At 44.0% G+C, this 19364-nt stretch overlaps 1 long non-coding RNA gene across 1 annotated transcript; it reads left to right on the forward strand.

Moving 5' to 3' along the window:
* Positions 1 to 4159: 4159 nt before the first annotated feature.
* On the forward strand, positions 4160 to 14630 carry LOC112673481 (uncharacterized). The gene is made up of 4 exons (XR_003144804.3): positions 4160 to 7074; positions 7991 to 8989; positions 13166 to 13255; positions 13997 to 14630. It is a non-coding gene; the product is annotated as an uncharacterized LOC112673481 (long non-coding RNA).
* The last annotated feature ends 4734 nt before the right edge of the window (positions 14631 to 19364 follow it).

Below are 19364 nucleotides of genomic sequence, written 5' to 3' on the forward strand. Positions count from 1 at the left end.
ACTACTGCTGTGTAACAAAATACCTGATCTGACAAATGTCACATTTACTGGAAAATTAAACCACATGAGCTGTGCTGTGGGTTCCTGGTAAAGGATCCAAGTGGGGGCCAAGCCAAGGTACAGTGAGGCCTGGCCAGACCTGGTCGGTGGTCCTTCCTCCCTATCTTCCCTGTGCTCTAGAAGCTTCTATTTACTCTCTCTGTCTCAGTCTCCACATTTGTAAAGTGAGCTAATAGTAGCAACAGCTCCTATTATTACTATCAAATAGTATCAATACCAAATATGGTAAATATCAGAGGAGATAATACATGCAGTCCTTCTAATACAATGCCTGAAAGAGAGTAAATGCTCCCTGGCTTGTTGCTGTTACCACAGGCAGGAATAATGACGCTTACGTAAAGAAGTTCCAATTATGGGAACACAAAGGATGGTGACCAACTCCATCTGAGCTGGAGGTGCTGGGAATATGTGACTGTGGGTTTCTACAAACAAAACTCCCAGGTACCTGGAGGTGCCATGGTGAGGGTGATGGAGCAGCTTCAAAGTCTAGTGTGTGCGTGTGCGTTTGCTGCAAGCTTTTAAATATAACACTCTTCTTTTTAAAAATGACGTGTTTGATTGAAATAAACCTTTTTAAAAAAAGTGCCAGGTGCCTTTTCATCTGTCACAAAGAAGTTTCTAGTTGTTGGAATGTTCAGGCCTTGAGAAATGAGGACTTTTACATATTTAAATAAACTCTGGTTTTGCATTTCTTCCTTTGAAATCTGACAACCAAGTTACCCAGGTAATTTTTTCAAAATAAACAACCTAAGCTTATTACTTGCTGGATTAAAAAAAATTAATTTAATTTAAAAACATTTTTAAAATTTAGGGACGCCTGGGTGGCTCTGTGGTTGAGCGTCTGTCTTCACGGGATCCAGGATCGAGTCCCACATGGGGCTCTCTGAGAGGAGCCTCCTTCTCCCTCTGCCTATGTCTCTGCCTCTCTCTCTGTGTTTCTCATGAATAAATAAATAAATCTTAAAAAAATTTTTTTAAATTAAATTAAATTTTTAAAAAAGATAAAGGTGATTTTTTTAAGGAGTTCTTGAACCAAACCAAATTCTTTCACCCCTGTCTGTATTACATTCCCCAAGTCTAGGCTGGGGAGGGAGGTTTTAGCCAGTTCAGTGGGGCTTAGCGGTGGTTGGCTGGTGCTCAGGCAGCACTCTGCACAGCACAGCCCTTTGGGTGGTTTACTCTGGCCAGGCTGTTGTTCTGTGCAGGCATGGAAGGAGCCTCTGCATTGTCTAGTATTAGATGTGGGAGAGCTTCTTTGAGCCATTGACAGCCTTTGAGCGGCACTCACAACGAGGCACCCTGATCCTTGAGCTGTCATTCTGCCCTTGAATGTGACTGTGATGGTCGGGGACAGGCCAGCCTACAGGTGCCAAGACACTTCAGACCAGAGCTGGCTTCCTCCTGTCACAGCCCATGGCCAATGGCAGAGGGAATGAGTACAAAAGGCTGGCGTCTTCTGCCTCCAGGAGACACCTGTTCTGGGTACCAGGGCCCCCCAGAGCTCCCCATGGGGTCAGGCTGATGAAGCTTGTCTCCTGCTGATGCCATATGCTTACTTAGCTTTCCTCTTCTCCATCCTCCTTCCATCACTGCCTTTCTGAGGATCCTAGGCAAACCAGAATCCCCTTCCCAGTCTCTGCTTTTTGAAATCCAGCTGCCAGTGCTACCCCTTATAAAGACTGGAGACAAGAACAGTCCCCTTACCACGGTGTGTTTGAGCCCAGAGCACCGAGGGCAAGGAGCAAAGCACCACCCACCTCCCAGGTAAGGTTGCCAGACAAAATACAGGGTGCCCTGTGAAGTTTGAATTTTAGGTAAACAACACATAATGTTCTTGTATAAGCAAGCCCCAAACATTGCATGAGGTGTACTTACACCAAAAAAGGATTTATTTATCCAAATTTATAATTTAATGGAGACTCTTGTATTTTTATTTGCTAAATCTGACAACTGTATCCCTGAGTCCTTTTGGGGTCTGTTTTGAATTGACAGAGAGCTTGAAAACGAAGGCATTTGTTTCAAACCAGCCTCACCCTATGGCTAATAATTGCAGTAGGTAGCTGTGATAAGACAGAGGAGAAAACTGAGGTGCTCGGAGGGGAAGTGACTTGTTCAAGGCCACAGAGCTGGCAAGTGTAGTGGGGTGGGCTCCAAACTCAGAGCCTCCAGGCCTCCCACTTTTAACCACTGCACCAGTTAGGCTCCTTAACAGACCCTTAGAAAACCATTGGATAGCACAAGTTTTCCAGAAAAGTAGAATCATTTCCTGGCCTAAGAAGGTTTTTGGAACAAGCGGGAACAGACAGGGAGGGAATAAATAAACGGCTCATGCTTTCCCTAGCATGGCCTGTTTCCCCTCCTGGTCCTGCTCACACTGGAAAGCCAGAGAGCTGACTGGATGTGAAATTGGTAAGGACATTGGCTAAGATGGAGTATACTAGTATTCATAACTTGCATAGGTTGCAGAATTAACCGAGAGGCGTCAGAAAGGAGCACCAGGCTGCAGGATAAATACCTGGGCTGCACTGTCCATTAGAGAGCCAGTGACCAGCTGTGGTATTGCGCCCCCGGTTGTGGCCAGTTGGATCTGAGAAGTGCTATAAGTGTAAAATGCAGTCTGGACTTCAAAACCTTAGTATCCAAAATGTAAACCGTGTCCTTAAAACTTTTCATAGCAACTATACGTGGAAATAGTAATATTTGGGTTATACTGGTAAATTAATAGAGAGATATATTCAAAAATCAAGAGCACCTGTTTCTTTTTACCTTTGAAAATACAGGTACTAAAATATTTAAAGTCACACTTGCATTTGTTGAGGGGAGATGAATAAAGAAGGAAAGGGATGATTCTTCTAGCTTGGGGGAAAATGATCCTACAATTGGGATCTGCTTGCCAGCGGAGTCTTTCTTACCTTAAGTTTAGGTTTTCCTGTCTGCTTTTCATTTCTCCCAACAATAAATAAGAAGCAGAGAGTCAAGAGGAAAATTATGTCTGTGGACTGGCCTGGGCATGCAAAGGTATGGCTCAAGGCCAGTCCACGGTGGGAAAGGACACAGGTCCCTTGGGGCACAGTGCTGTGCCATCAGGGCATTGGGGGAGGAGAGCCCCATTCACTGAGCCAGGGGCTGCACATCCATGGAAGGCAGGGGAAGCTGCCATGGGAAATGCCATGGGAAGACGCCACGTTGCAGGACCTTCGGGATTAGGGTCGTCCCTTAGCAGACATGGTTCCCACAAGTCAGGACCAGATGTCAGTGGTACACCTTCCTACCTGGTCTGGCTCATCTCTTCTGCCTCACACTCTTTACTGGCATCTGAGACTCTGCTCTTCTCCGCCAACTTTCACTTCAACTCATGCTCTTCCATTAAACTTGGCTTTGACTTGCCTTTTCTCTCCCCTCTGAGCCAGATCACTACAATGATATTCGGTGAGGGCGTTTGTCTTCATCTCCCAGCAAGGCATGGACAGTGATCTCCTGGGACAGCACAAAATGAACAGCAGTTCGACTCAATTCTGTCTCTGTGCATGGGAGCCAGGCGTTGATGTCCTGGTCCCCTTCTCAGTTTCTTCCTTTTTGTCACCCCTCAAGTCCTACACTGTTCCCACCAGCAGGAATGGCCTCCCCCATTGGCCAAATCCTGCTCATTCCTCAACATCAAATCAAGAATCAGGTGCTTCTGCTTCTGTGACTGTCCCAGACCCTATGTCCTCCAGCAGACCATTTTCTTCCCGTGTTAACACCCCGGCACCTGACACACACCTGCACAGAGCCCCCAGTCTGTGATTAGATGATATATGCCAACCCTTCTGCAACGTGCATACAAACCCTTGTGGATCTTATTATATGTGGTTCCTGGTTCAGCGACTCTGGGTGGGCCTGAGACTGCATTTCTCTCCTTGGGAGCCAGTGCTGCTGGTCCATGGGCTATATGTGGATTAGCAAGAGTTTTTTTTTTTTTTTTTTTTAATTTATTTGTGATAGTCACAGAGAGAGAGAATGAGGCAGAGACACAGGCAGAGGGAGAAGCAGGCTCCATGCACCGGGAGCCCGACGTGGGATTCGATCCCGGGTCTCCAGGATCGCGCCCTGGGCCAAAGGCAGGCGCCAAACCGCTGCGCCACCCAGGGATCCCAATTAGCAAGAGTTTTTGTGACTCCCTTATTCCCTCTACCAGATACTAGAAGGAGCAGTCTCTGTCTTATTTACCTCTGTAGCTTCTTTCCGCCCGACCCAGGACTACACACACCGCACAGGCTCACATATCGGTGGGCTTACATTGACTATGCTTGCCTAACAGGCATTTACTAAAAGCAGCTCTTTTCACTTCTCGGCCCCCTGCAATGCATAGAACTCCCTACTGTGGACGGCTGACTTGCAACCACTGCTGAGCAAGGCAACGATGCGGCTCTGAGATGGTCTCGCAGCCTGAAGAGTAAGACTGAGTTTCAGAGCCCAGCTGAGCGACGCCTGATTCCTGGCTGTGACATTTACTGGCTGTTGACCTTGACTTGAAGCCATGGTTTACCTCTTTGAGCCTGTGTTTCTCGTTCAGTAACGTGGGGATGATTACTAACCCACCACCCTCCGCAGAGGGTGGCTAACAGGATGACATGAAGGGTGTATTTACATTCTCCACAGGGCCCACAGAAAGTTCTGGGAGGGAGTCAACACCTGAAAGAAGGGACTGATATAGTACTGCTCAGGCTTCTAGCCAAGGGCAGACCCCAGTCTGTTTCATTCTGGGAGGCTGAAACTCCAACAGATGACCTGCCTCCTTGCTGGCTTCAAGAGCTGTGGTCAGAGTTCAGGGTGACTGCAGCTGCCAGAGAGTGAGAGTCCTGAGAGGGAGGAGTCAGGACAGGGGTGAGGGGGGTCCTGCATTCTCTGGATGGCTCTCCCTGCCCCTCCTCTGATCCCTGAACTGCAAGCTCAAGCCACCCCGCTATGGGTCAACATGCTGAGCTGAGATTTGTTCTCCTATCTGAGAAAGAGGGTTTTCAGTTAGAGCCCGACTGAGTGATTTTCTTGCAAAAACAAACATTAGCACTCTTCTTAAAAAAATAATTGACTCCAAAGCTAATGGTCCCAATGCCAGAATAGAATCCAAAATCAATCAATATATTAAGAACTAGGAGAATGACAACAACAGAAACCACTGGAGGTGACCCAGATATTAGAATCAATAGGATTTTAAAACAATTGTAACTATTTTCAGTGAAGTAAAAGAAAACATGCCTATAACAAAAGAAAAGAGACATTTTTGGTAAAGAAATGGAAGTTATTAGAAAATTGAAACTATAGGTGAGCCTGGGTGACTCAGTGGTTGAACGTCTGCCTTCGGCTCAGGTTGTGATCCTGGGGTCCTGGGATTGAGTCCTGCATCAGGCTCCCCGCTCAGCAGGGAGTCTACTTCTCCCTCCCACTGCCTGCTGCTCCCCAGCTCATGCTCTTTCTTTCTTTCTCACTCTCAAGTAAATGAAAATAAAATCTTTTAAAAAATAGAAACTAGAGGGCAGCCCAGGAGGCTCAGTGTTTAGCGCTGCCTTCAGCGCAGGGTGTGATCCTGGAGACCCGGGATCGAGTCCCATGTAGGGCTCCCTGCATGGGTCCTGCTTCTACCTCTGCTTGTGTCTCTGCCTCTCTCTCTCTCTGTCTCTCATGAATAAATAAATAAAATCTAAAAAAAAAAAAAAAAGGAAATTAGAAAACTGAGAAATACAATGTCTGAAGTAAAGTCCTTATTATAAAGGCAGGCCCTCAATGAACAAGTAGATATGAAAGCAGCATGGAATGAAAGAGATGCTCAGTTTCTTCAGAACTGAGCCACAGAAGAACATCGTGTATTTTTAGACAAAAGATGTTGTCCAGACATCACTGATTATGGAGACTGTTTTCTTTGTGAAACTAAATTCTTCCTGTATTATTATTTTAAGATTTTCTTTTCTTATTTTTTTAAGTAATATCTACACCCAACATGGGACTCAAACTTACAACCAAGCTCAAGAGTCACACATTCTACAGTCTGAGCCAGCCAGGTGTCCCATGAATTATTTGTTCAAAGGACAGTCTTTTAGCATCTGAACCACATTAAGCTGCTGCCTCACTGAATAGTGCTGATGAGGGTGGGCGGCTGGGAGTTTGGGAGTTAGCCAACATTCCCTTCCACTACCATGTGGTGGCATGGTACAGGGGGAAAGTTCTGCCTTTAGAGGGAGGTGCTGATTCAAGTCCCACTGGGGTCTTTTACTTGCTCTGTGACTCTGACCAAAGCATTTTGTATATTTGCACCTCTGTTTTTGTTGTTGTCTGTTTTTCATCAATAAAGTAGGTATTTTTGAAACTGCTTATAAACTTGCTACAAGGGTTTAATATGAATGCCCATGCTAGGTGTGAGCCTGGCATCTAACATCTTTTTCTGTGTTTGTGGTGTTGTAAACAAAAGACTTTGCTGGACATCTCAGTTCCTCCGAAGTAGTGCTGTGGGGCCCCTGGGCCTTCGCTGGATCCCATGGGGACTCAGGAATATCACTGTGGGACCAAGGGGTGGGTGACTGGTCTCTCTTTGCAAGAGCAGCTCTACTTAAGCACCATGATCAGCCCAGGCCCTGGAGCAGAGCGCCTGTTGTGAGCAGTCTCAGATGGATGGCCACACACCTAAGGCCTGGGGAAGGAGCCAAAAGGAAGATTCAGAGGGGTCATTTTGGGGATGGACTCTGTCAGACACAGAAATGAGGACTGAAGCACATCCTGTAGACTTGAGTAATGAAATGCGTCACAGAGTGGCTGTGGCCTTCTGGAAGGCGCTCTCTGCCGCCTCCAGGATCTGGCAGCGATGGCCATAGTGACGTGCTGCCCCCATGTGGCAGGTGGGGGCAAGGACCATCAAAGTGACGTTTCATCATTTTCATTTCCGCCTTCTGTTGTCCAGGCTTTGGGGAGAGCCCTGAAGCAGGGGTATAGTAGAACTTCAGAAGAATCATAATCGAAGATTGAAACCAAAATATCCAGGTGGTAATATTTATACTCTAGCTTCATTTTCTTTTAAAACAGGTTGGAAAATGCCACTCCTGAGCTCAGAACCCTCAAGGTTCTCCATGGTTCTGAGAATATCATCCTAACTCCTCACTTTGACCTACTTCCTAAACCTGCCTGCTTGTTTTCTTTCTTTCTTTCTTTCTTTCTTTCTTTCTTCTTTCTTTCTTTCTTTCTTTCTTTCTTCTTTCCTTTCTTCTTTCTTCTTTCTTTTTTTTTTTTTTTTCTGGCCTTTTGATTCCTTGGTAGCTCTGTCCCGGGCTTACTGATTTATTCAACCAAGCCAGCACTTTCCTGCCACAGGGCCTTTGTACATGCAGCTTCCTACACCTAACACTTTCCTAATTTCAGGTCCAAGGCTCACAATGCCCCCTTTTTACCTGCCAATTCCTATTGATTTGATAAGCATAATGTATTTCTTTCTTTATTTTTTATAAGATTTTATTTATTTATTCATGAGAAACACACACACACACACACACAGAGGCAGAGACATAGGCACAGGGAGCATCAGGCTCCCTGCAGGGAGCCCGATGTGGGACTCAACCCTAGGACCCAGGATCACTACCTGAGCCAAAGGCAGTCACTCAACCGCTGAGCCACACAGGCATCCCAGGTATTTCTTAGTCTGAGAAGCTTTCCCCCACATTCCAGGCTAGGCTGGACCCACATTTTATCCTATTTTATTAGAATAAGTCAGCACTAGATCATTTGTTATATAATGAGGTGTTTAGTGACACCCTCCCTGGTGCTGTGAGAGCAGAAATCTCATCTACTTGTCCACTCCCCTGTCTCTGGGGATGGGCACAGACTGGCAGTCACATATGTGCTAAATAAGATAATAACTATTAGTTCTTTCTACTTATTTTCTTAATTTCTACTTCCTTCTCCAAAGTCGTTTCTAGGAAGAAGATGATGAAGCTGGGTATGTTAATGGAGACAGAGCAAGGGAAAATCCACCGAAAAAGGCACATGGATGAACCAGCCTGGGCTCGAAGCAAACACAGGCCTTGGGCCTGCAAACCTTGCTGTGTTCTCGTTTGTGTGACCTCATTGTGCATTGCTGCCATTCCAGACCTACCGTGAAATAATTCCTCAGCAATGGCTTCAAAATTATATGATGCTTGAGAGAAATCTTAAGGCTTTCCAATCAAATCCTTTTTATTTAATTGTTTATATCTTAAAACTGATTCTACTTATCCAAGTTATAGACAGGTAGGTAGTGGCTATGGGAAACATGCCATTATTCAGTTACTAAATCATGCCACACTGTTGTGGCTTACAACCATAAGGGTTTGTTACTTTTCATTGTTCTGAGGGTTGACTGGGCTCAGCTGGGTGGTTCTGTTCTTCACAGCACTGGTTGAAGGCACTCATTTTGTATGAGCTCCTCTGGCCTCTGGGCTGGGCTGGAGGGCCCAGGAAGTCGTCACATACATGGCTGTTTCTTGGTGCTGCCCCTCTCCGTGAAGCTACATGGAGCTTCCTCAGAGCATGGTGGCCTCAGGGTGGCCCACCTTCTGCAGGGTGGTTGACTTTAAGAAAGAAATCAGAAGGTGTGAGCCACAGAAGGCCTAATCCTATGACTGAGATGGTGTCACCCTGTCACACTGTATTGGGCAAAGTAGCCACAGGCCAGCACAGAGTCAGGGTAGTGGTGCGTACAGACAGTGTGTCTTGATGAATGAAGCAGCACACACTTATTGGGAGGAAATTAGCAGTGGACATTTTTGAAGACTGTCCTACAGCATCATATATAAGAATCAAACCCTGGTCCTGTTGATGATCAGCTACAGAGCCACAGCATGGTGCTTAAACTCTCACTGCTCCAGTCATCTTGTTCTCAAATAGGGAGAACACAAACTGCATGGATTTGCTGGAGGAAGCAAATAAGGTAATATATGCTGTATGCACGTTGTAGTCACTCTGCTAATTATACTGGGGGAAAAAAATCACCTTAGTTCTCAGTAGCAGATGGAGTGGATGTCCAGCCCACAGTTCCTTAGGTCCATTTCTGGGGCCACCTGCCAGTTCTGACCATACTGTATAGGGTTGATGCTTTCTGTCCTCGCCCTCCCCTGGACAACTCTGAGCTGTCTGCCCACACAGTCTCTCAGGTCACCAAGGATTGGACTCCACTGGCTTCTAGAAGTCACTATCTGGAGCCCACTGTTTTGACGGCCTCACTCTTTCCCATCTTACTTTCTTCAGGCCCTTAGAGTACTTCTCAGGATTGCTTCCTTAATAAACCACTTGGATCCAAGTCCTTATCTCATGGCCTGTTTGGGGAGACCAAAGCTAAGACATAGACCATAGACCATCAAAATTCTATAAATATGTGATACATTTTATATATATATATATATATATATATATATATATATATATATTTAAAGATTTGTTTATTTGAGAGAGAGAGAGAGAGAGAGAGAGAGAGAGAGAGAGAAAAGGCCTGAGCAGAAGGATGGACAGAGGGAGAGAGAGAAGAAGCAAGAGAATCTCTAGCAAACTCCCTGCTGGTCACAGAGCCTGACACGGGGACCCTGATCTCATGACCTGCGTCAAAAATCAAGAGCTGGATCCTTAACCAACTGAGCCACCGAGGCATGCTCCATTTTAATAGAACAAGTTGACCCATGTTTTTGAAAGATGTACATAGTGTACTTCTTAGTTTCAGGTTTCAGAGAGAAACCTGGCTGTGTCCATTTGTAGAAGAAAAAGACTCCATTTTCATTTCTAGGGTAACACAGTCATTTCAGGTCTTTCTTGGTCCTGAAAACTAAAATTTAGAACAACTAGCAGCTTCCAAAGGGTAGGATTAAGAGGTGGAAAGGAGGGTCCCCACTGAGGGGAGTGGTGCCATGAAGCATTATTCTCAGAGCCTGAACCATAATTCACTATGGGGAGGGAATTACTTATCTTAGGAGAGAATGTCTTGGTGGGCTCCCAGGGACGGAAGGGGAGGGAATGGGCTGGCCCGGGCCACAGTACCAGTGGATGGCTTATCCTACTTTGCACTGGAAAGAGAAAGCGACCTGGAGACACAGAAGGGGTAAGGGCAAAGAGAATGAACAAAAAGTACACAGGAGGTCTCGGCAACATGGCCTGCAGGTTGTGCGGGGATTTGAAGATCAGAGCCATCCTATGTTGAATTGTAAGTTGTTTGTAATTCTTCGCACAAGTCCTTTTATCCCCCAAAAGTTTATTAAAGCATCCCCCTGACATAAATGTGTGCATATGCGTGTGTGTGTTGATGAAATTGAAGTATAGGCTTGAGTTCCCCCAAAGAGCAATGAAAAGGACACCAAATAAGTGAGGACTGGAAAATAATGCCCCCAAGTAGAAGTGCTTGAGACAACACTGAGTCGTAGAATTTTGCAGAAGCCTTGATGAGGGCTTTCTACAAATCAGGGAAGGGAAGGTTCAATGAACTCTTTCTGGATGTCAAGGGGCAACAAGAGTGCACATCTGGCCTAGGAACGTATCTAAATGCCCGAGTCAATATTTGCATGGGTATTGAGTACATATGCTAGTATGTCTATTGCTAGAGATCATGCTAGAAACATAGAGATTGCCGGAGTTCCTGGGGTCGGTTTAAAAGGGAGTAACTGACCTTCCCATCCTCAGAGAGCACCAAGCACTTGGAACCAATCCTCTCTCCCCTTAAGACATCCCCACTAATTACTGGAACCCTACTACCTTCTCTAGGTATCAGCTAAACCAACATAATCAGCTATCATCTCATTTCCACTTCTGTTGACCTTTTTTTCCCTGGACCAGGGTGGGAATTGGAGGAAGGGCTGCTACACATTTATTTCTCCCAGTGTTTATCTTGCAGTGATCAGATGGCGGGGTTAGACAAACTATGTTTATGTGACATGAGGGTGGAAGGCAGACAGCTGGCGTGGGTCCAGTTGCTTGCCAGCCCCAGTCACCATGGGAGTATCCTCACCCCAACTTGAGAAATTCAGAATCCTCTCAATGGGAGGCTCAGCATTTTCCTTAGAGAAAACAAATTGGCAAAGATTCTTTAGAATCCTGACATGTGCTGGTAGACTTCAAGGAGTCTGACATTAGGGGGTCATAGTCTAGGGGCACCTGGGTGGCCCAGTTGGTTAAGTATCCGGACACTTGGTTTCAGCTCGGGTTGTGATTTCAGGGTCGTGAGTTGGAGCTTTGTGGGCTCTGCACTCAGTGGGGAGTCTGCTTCTCTCTCCCTCTTCTCCTCCCCTTGCTTGCACTCTCTCTAAAAATAAATGAATATATCTTAAAACAAAAAAGGAGGGTCATAGTCTATAAACCCAAACAACAAAAGAAATTATAGATTTTGATGCAGTTTCAAATGATCACATTTCATTCTCTAAGCCAAGGTAATTGGCATGAAAGCCCATGAGGGTCATGAAGCCCATGAGTGGCAGAAGGATGGTAACAAGGATACACACGAGGGTATTTCCTTGTTCTTTCCGTTCCAGTGTCTCACAAAGACTTGAGCTTTGCCTTGCCCACCTGGGTGTGTTCTAAGCCACTCTGCTTATCTTCTGTTTGTAATTAAAAAAAAATTTCAAGTACAATTCCAGTTAGTCTCACCATTGCTCTGTGAGGTACCAATAGAAGATATTATGACTCCTTTTGGAGACGACGAGCCTGAAGTTCAGAGTGGTTATATGCATGCAGAAGAGACATCTAGCCAGGTCACAGTAAAGCCTGGCCTTAAAAGTTCTTTTGATTCTATCCTCCCAGAGGCCACAGCCCCCAAACCCTACAGGTGGGCCAAAGTAGAGGTGTAAAAGGGAGTGTTGAAGATTATGGCCAGCTGCAGAGCTAGTCCCATCTAGAAAGGAGATGCTCTATAGCCCCATGTGACTGTGGGCATGTGAGGATATAGACCCCATTCTGCTAGACTCTCCAACTTTACCACAAGCATGTTTTACAAGAAATGGTTTGGCAATTACTTAAGAAAAAAAACCAACTATATGCAGACTAAGCAAGACAAGTTTTTAGGTGACATTTGGCCCACAGGATATGATTATTTGTCCATCCCATGCCTTGGTAGAGGCTGCATGGTGGGTGTGGGTGGCCAGGGCAGCGGGGGCAGGCACTCCCTGTTCTGTTCTCAGCTGCCTGTCCCACGGGTTCCATAGGTTAGCTCCCTGGGGCCAGGGAGCGCTCCCAGCCACAGCTCCTTAGGAAGGAAGGAGAAAAATGTCCTTACCTCTGGCAGGTTGACATATAGAAGTATTTGTTCCCAAAGCTACCTCCCTTCCCCATCCCCGTTCCCACTAGCATGCTATGGCAGCATGCACCTCTGGTCATTTTTTGGAGCTGACAGCAAAGTTCTTATTTTATTTAGTTGAGGGCTGTAGTTACTGTCTAATCTCTGCCTTTCTCAGCTAGTCTGTTTTTTGTCCTGTTACTCCTGCAAAGATGGGATGACAATGAGACCACATGACCTTATCTGCAACCGGCTTGAGGCACTTTATGGTTTCTCTTGAGAACAGTCCAGCGTTGTGGGTAGGACCTCTCCGGTCCCTGAATGTCACTCTCTGTGACCTTATCCAGCTCCTTCCTCATGGGCAGTGAGAGCCGCCTGCTTATAGTTGCTCACGGCTGGGAAACATGGGTTTTCCTCTTCATATAGGTGCACTTTACAAAGCCCCTGGTGTGTCCTCAGCTTTCCTGGACAGCTGGATACATCTGGACGACCCACGGTTTCTTCCTTGAGGATTGCTGTGGTTCCCGCCTATAAAACACATGGGTGAAATGCCAGAAAGCACACATTTTTCCCTTCTCCAAATCTGGGTCCATGCCAAGCAGGGGGACACATCGCAGGACAGGCAGCGACCCTCTTGTGGAGTCTTTTCCAGCTCTGCTTTAGAGCCTCTCCCATTTTCAAAACAAAACAAAAAGTAATGAAGGGTGGAGGCAGCCCTTGAACAATAGCAGGAATAAGGGTGCAGGAGGAATGTGGACTTGCCCCATTTTTGCCTTTTTCATGGAGAAAACACGCCATGAGGCAAAAGAGGACTCACTTTCAAAATCTCTCTTTCTGTTTCCTTTTAATTCTACTTAGAGTCACTGTACAAGAGGTTATCAGACTTGTTCTGGAACAGTTCTTGGAAAGTTATGAGTAGCTGGCAGGACTTGCAGCCCACATACTCAGGTATGCAAGAAATAAAATTATCTCTAGCCCCTCAAATCATGTCATTCTGACTCAGAACTCCTGCCCCCAACTAAATGCATGTGAAACACCATCCTGGCATTACTGGGGGTCCCTCCCCCACAGCGTCTCGGAGAGTTTGTAGGGGTAGGGGCAGTGGTGGCAGGGGTGTCTAAACTCCACATTCTGAAGCTCAGTGTTTGGATCTCTGGACTCCTCACACATGGACCTCTGATCCTACCACCTTCCTGGATATGCCACTGCTGCCTGGCATTGCCAGCCTTCCATCTGAGGCCGACACTTCCCATCACCCTTCTGGCCAGCCTGGGGCACAGCCTTCACCACTCCCCTGTCTTCCCAGCACTGGGTGCAATGTCCAACCTGCATAGGCCCCTGGGGAAGTAAAATCAGGCAACTGAAGTCTCTTTGCAGACAAATTCTTCTTTTTCCCTGCCACCCTCCACCAACATAAGGAAGCATATATATAAGGAGCTTGTCTATTAGTTTAAGTGGGAAAAGTGAAGGGGAGAGGTACCAGAGGAAAATACAGAAATCAATATCTCCCAAATTAGCATGACACTTACAGTATGCAAAGAACAGACCCCAAGGGGGAGATGCAGGAGTTTGCTTATATGGTAGGAGTCAAGGGTTGCTGATGGAAGATTCTATAGTTTAGAGTCTTTCAAAGTGTTTTTCTACCTAAAATTTCCAGCATTGAAAATGCTAATGGTATTTTGTCTCCAGGAAAGGCTGTTACATCAAGTCAACAACATCTGTAGTCATCACTGTAGCATGTTACCATCACAGAAGATGAGAGTCTCTTCATCATGCAGCAAAGCATAGAAGGAGGTAGGACACCTGGATGGAGAGGTAAGACACCTGGATGAGGCTGTGTGGTGTCCTTGCCCTAAGAGAATGTGTCTGGGTTGACCAGGCTGTGCTCAGAAATGGGCATCATTAAGACTCAGGCTTTTGATTTGAAAGAGAGTGTCCCAAGTAGGAGGTCACACTGGAGTCATCGGTTCTGGCTGACCTTGGGAGAATGATTGCTGCCAACACAATCTGACAGTTTCTACTTTTGCCTGAGCAACCCAGATCCAGGCTGGGAAAGTAATTCCTTAATGTTCAGATTGCTTTTTGTAAGTTTACCTCTTCCTTTCTTTTCTTCACAGGTCAGGAGACAGCTTTAAAATACTGTATTCAGTGCCCGCCCCCCCCCCCCCCAGGTGACTCAGCAGTTTAGCACCGCCTTCAGCCCAGATGTGATCCGGAGACCTGGGATCGAGTCCCACGTCCGGCTCCCTGCATGGAGCCTGCTTCTCCCTCTGCTTCTCCCTCTGCCTGTGTCTCTCCCTCTCTCTCTCTGTGTCTCTCATGAATAAATAAATAGAATCTTTAAAAAATAAAATAAAATAAATAAATAAAATAAATAAAATAAATAAATAAAATAAAATAAAATAAAATATTGTATTCAGCCCTGACGTTTATGGTAGCATTATCAACAACAGCCAAACTATGGAAAGAGCCCAAGTGTCCATCAACTGATGAATGGATAAAGAAGAGGCAGTATACATATATATATATATATATATATATATACACACACACATATAAATATATGGTGGAATACTACTCAGCCATGAAAAAGAATGAAATCTTGTCATTTGCAATGACGTGGATGGAACTAGGGTGCATGATGCTAAGTGAAAAAGTCAGAGAAAGACAAATACCATATGATTTCACTCATATGTGGAAATTAAGAAACAAAGCATATGGGAGGGGGAGAAAAGAGAGAGACAGGGAAACAAACCATAAGAGACTCTTTAAAAAAAAACATAGAATACTCTTAATGATAGAGAACAAACAAGGTTGCTGGAGGGAGGTGGGTGGGGGATGGGCTAGATAGGTGATGGGGATTAAAGAGGGCACTTGTGATGAGCACTGGGTGTTGTATGTAAGTGATGAATCACTGAATTCTACTCCTGAAATCAATATTGCACTCTATTTTGACTAACTAGAATTTAAATAAAAATTTGAAAAAAAATTAAAAATTATTCAACAAAAATAAAATATAATAGAATAAAATAAAATATTCAGGACTTCATGTTTCTAAGTTTGTTGTATTTTTCCTTTCTTTAGGCTTGAATTTCTGCTTCTCTAAAAATTATGTATTTCTTTTAAGTGACATTTTAGTGTGACTTTATTATTTTATTTGGGAAAAGAGAATACATATAGTACCAAAGATTCCAGTAGATCAAAAAGGTCTACTATGAATGTCAACTACCTCCTGTCCCTGCCCACCCTGAAACCCTCCCCGGAGGCAGCCACTGCTCCTGGTATTGCCTCCTCTGGAGGTGGTAACGGGTTCTGTGCCCTGGTCTGAACTTCCATTTGTTTCAGCTTGCCTCGGAAATTTTTACTTATCATCACATAGAGTACTCTCATTTTTTAAATCTTATTGACCTTTCATAATTTATTTAATTAAACCCCTTTAATAAATATTTAAGTATTATGTTTCTTCATTCTTAGGCATCCATAAATAATGCCCATTATTCATTCAATGTCTCTGCATACGCACTTTTTGTCCTTCAAAACATCTTCTGTTTCTGACTCATTATCTCTATTTCTATTCCATCACTTCATCTTTCCTAAAGTATTGTGTGTAAATGTGTGGGTGTATCCTGGTTGTAAGCCATCCTGATAGATATAGATGTAGATATAGATGTAGATGTAGATGTAGATATAGACATAGATATTTTTTGTAGACCGAGGAGCAGCAAAGCAAAGCAAAGCAAAGCAAAACAGAACCATGAATATTCTCCTTCTCTGTACCATGTCCTCATTGGAGTGGGTTGAGTTGAATTTCTTACACATGACTCATGGTCTCTCTGTGACTTTGTTGCTGAATACTTAGATCTGGTACAAATTTATCTTAAAAATTTATGGGCTCTTTTGGGCAAGTGATAGCCAGTCTCCTTAGAAGATGCAAAGCAAGAAGATGGATTGCATTGGTGTTCTTTATTAATCTCTTATAGCAGAGCTATGGAATTCTCTGGAGTAGTAAAAATACTGACCTGTTTAATTCACTATGAGTTCCTTCTTAAATGACTGTGGTTCACTTATCCTCCCTTTGTTGGGATCTCTGAGTCCTCCTAGCTTCCCCTATAGTCAGGGAACTTTGGAGTGCTTCTGTGTTCTCATCCCTGCCTCAACATTAGAATCACCTGGAGAACTTTAAAAACAGCATGATACCTGGTCCCAGAATTGCCCTCTGCTGTGCATCTAGGGCTGACAAACCTTGACTACATGATCATCAAAACCCATCCCATCTCTAACCTGATAACAGTTATCACAGCTTGCTATAGAACTAGAGGTCTTGTAAACTTGACCAATTCATCAGAGTTTTCATCATGGTTTTGAGTGTTGAGACATATTTTCTCTTGAGAGTTTTCCCTCTATACTTTCCATTGCTTGGAGTAGAAAAGTCAAAGTTTGGATTTCGAGCCATTCTTAAGGGAATAATAAACTGGAACATAACTTTCTCAAGGTGCAAAATTGAGGATCTGCCCAGCTGAGAAGCCAGGTGGATATATTCCAGTGAAAGAGGCAACCCATGGGTTAAAGCATCTACCCAAGGCTGACTCGTCATTCTATCACATCAATCTTTGAATTTCTTCTCTCTCAGTTTCACCAAAAATCTTAAAGCAGAATATGATATTGGACTCTCATTCAAGGCCTTACACTGTCATGGATGAGCAGAAGTAAAGAAAGAGGAATGGGTAGATGGGTGAGTGCATGGATGGAAGAAATGGAAGGAGGAGAGAAAGATGGCTGGTTGGATGCACTAGCTGAAGAGTTCCACAGAGGCTAGGGGTTGTGTTTGGCTCCTGACCCTGCCATTTTCTACCTGCGTGAGCTCAGGGGTTTACCTAACTTAACATAGCCCTCTCCCCTATCTTGTGAAAATGGATTTAGTGATATCTATCATCTAGGGTTTCCATGGGGATTAAATTAGATCATGGTGGGTAGAGTATTTAGCTCAGTGTCATATAACATGTGCCCAATATATGGCTTTTGTTTTTTATTTTACTTCATTTTACTCCAGAGGTGTTTTGTGGTGGCTTTTAGGGAAAATACACCTGTTACGTGCATTACAAACTTCTCCCCAAATCTGTGTATTTCATTTTTGCTTCTTTAATGACATGTTTTGATGAGGCATTCTTATTTTTAAGATTGTTTGTTTTTTTATTAATCTTTTGTTTTGAAGTTATTGCTTTTTCATAAATTATTTTGAAAATTGCCCACCTCTGGGTCATAAAAATATTCACATTTTCTTCTAAAATCTTTATCATTTTACCTTTCACCTTTCAGTGTATGATCTATCTGATGATGATTCTGTGTACAATGTGAAGTAGGGGTTGGTGTTATTTTTTTTTCCCTGCACAGCAGACCAATTGACCTAGCAGCACTTTATTGAAGGAAAAAAAAAAAAAACTTCCCTGAAAGTGACCCCTTTGTCATAAATCAGGTGCGTCTGGTTCTGGATTCTAATCTCTTTCACTGTCCTTGTCTATCCTTATACCACCTCCTCATTTTGCAAGCACATATATCCAAAGAAATACAAAGGAGTCTCATAGGAAAAGACATAGCCAAATAAAAATGAGCTAATGAATTACATAAGCATTCAGGTGCATTCTAATTCTTTGACTGTAATCACTGATTTAACTTCTTGAGTGCCTGCATTATTCTGAGACAGCAAAACTTATTGTATGTATGTATGTATTTACTTACTTATTGATCTTTAACTATGTTTTCTCACTTTCTTTGTTAATGGTATGTGACTAGTCAGAGAAGCAAATGTCCAGGGATTTTGAAATTTCTATTGCTGAATGATGACAGAAATGCAAACAGAAGCTGTTGTGAAGGCATCACGTGTGTCCTGGAAAGGGAAGGACACATGGGTGAGCTGGTGCTGCCCTGGATAACAGGTCTTATTCTTGTTACAAGTTGGGGAAAATACAACTAGAATGCACAATGATTCTTATATATGGGAGCCAGATATTAAAGCATTCCAAGAAGCTGGGGCTGTCCCCTCCTGGAACGAATAGGAGGTAAGAAGTCAAAGAAAACTGGGAAAATGGATGAAGAGTCAAGAGCGCCAATGGCTAACAGTCAGCTCTCAGTCTTTTTTTTTTTTTTTTTTTTTTTTTTTTTTTAGCTCTCAGTCTTAATAAAAGTTTTAAGGATTATGAGTCAAGTGTAGTGTTCATTGTAGACCTCCTACCTGTGTAAGAAAATTTCTATTTCCCGTTTCAATATTGTCATGAAAACCATTTACTAAAGATACATGCCATCTTTTATTAAAAGACTTAAACGTCAAGGATTCCATGTGATTCCATGTAAGCTTGGGACGGCAATTGCTTGTTTACATGTGGAGCATGCAACAGTGAGAAAATGCAAGTCGGAGATAGGGAGTGAGAGAAAGGACAGAGTGCGTGCTTGGGTTTATTGCTCAGCTGGGGGGAATCCACACTTCGAAAAGAGCTATTAAAATTCTTCCTCAAAGCATCTGAACTCAAAGCTAAAATGTGCCTGTTATTGTGATGTGACATATTTAGCAAATTTAACAGGAAAACTTGACTTTGATCACAGGCCTCTTGGGCTATATAAACCAAGTTTCTGGCAAGATCTTGAAACAGAATCTTATGACCCTGAGAAATGATTTCTCTCACTGTAAGTGAAGTCTTCCTCTTCCTTTTCATTTTTGAATATGAGTCCCCAAGGGCTTGGGCAACACCGAATGTTCTGAGAGGTGGCAAACTGAGCCAACTTCCACACTGAAGTGTCTCTTGAGTCACACTGTGGTGGTGGGTGTGGCTTTGGGGTCATTGAATTCTGCCCCATGTCTCCTCAGTGTGCTCAGCCACAATAGGGCTGAACTGCAACACGGCACATGCTACTCTTTACTTGTCATTTAAGAAAGGAGATCATTGCCAAAGGAACCCATCCCCACTGGGTGTGTTGGGAAGAATCCCTCCTCCTTCAGAGCCTGTTCCCACCAAAGGATGTGAAAATGCCTTACAAACTGTAAAATGTAATAGCACATGGAATT

Source organism: Canis lupus, chromosome 24 (genome assembly GCF_003254725.2).
Source record: "Canis lupus dingo isolate Sandy chromosome 24, ASM325472v2, whole genome shotgun sequence".
NCBI classification, from domain to species: domain Eukaryota; kingdom Metazoa; phylum Chordata; class Mammalia; order Carnivora; family Canidae; genus Canis; species Canis lupus.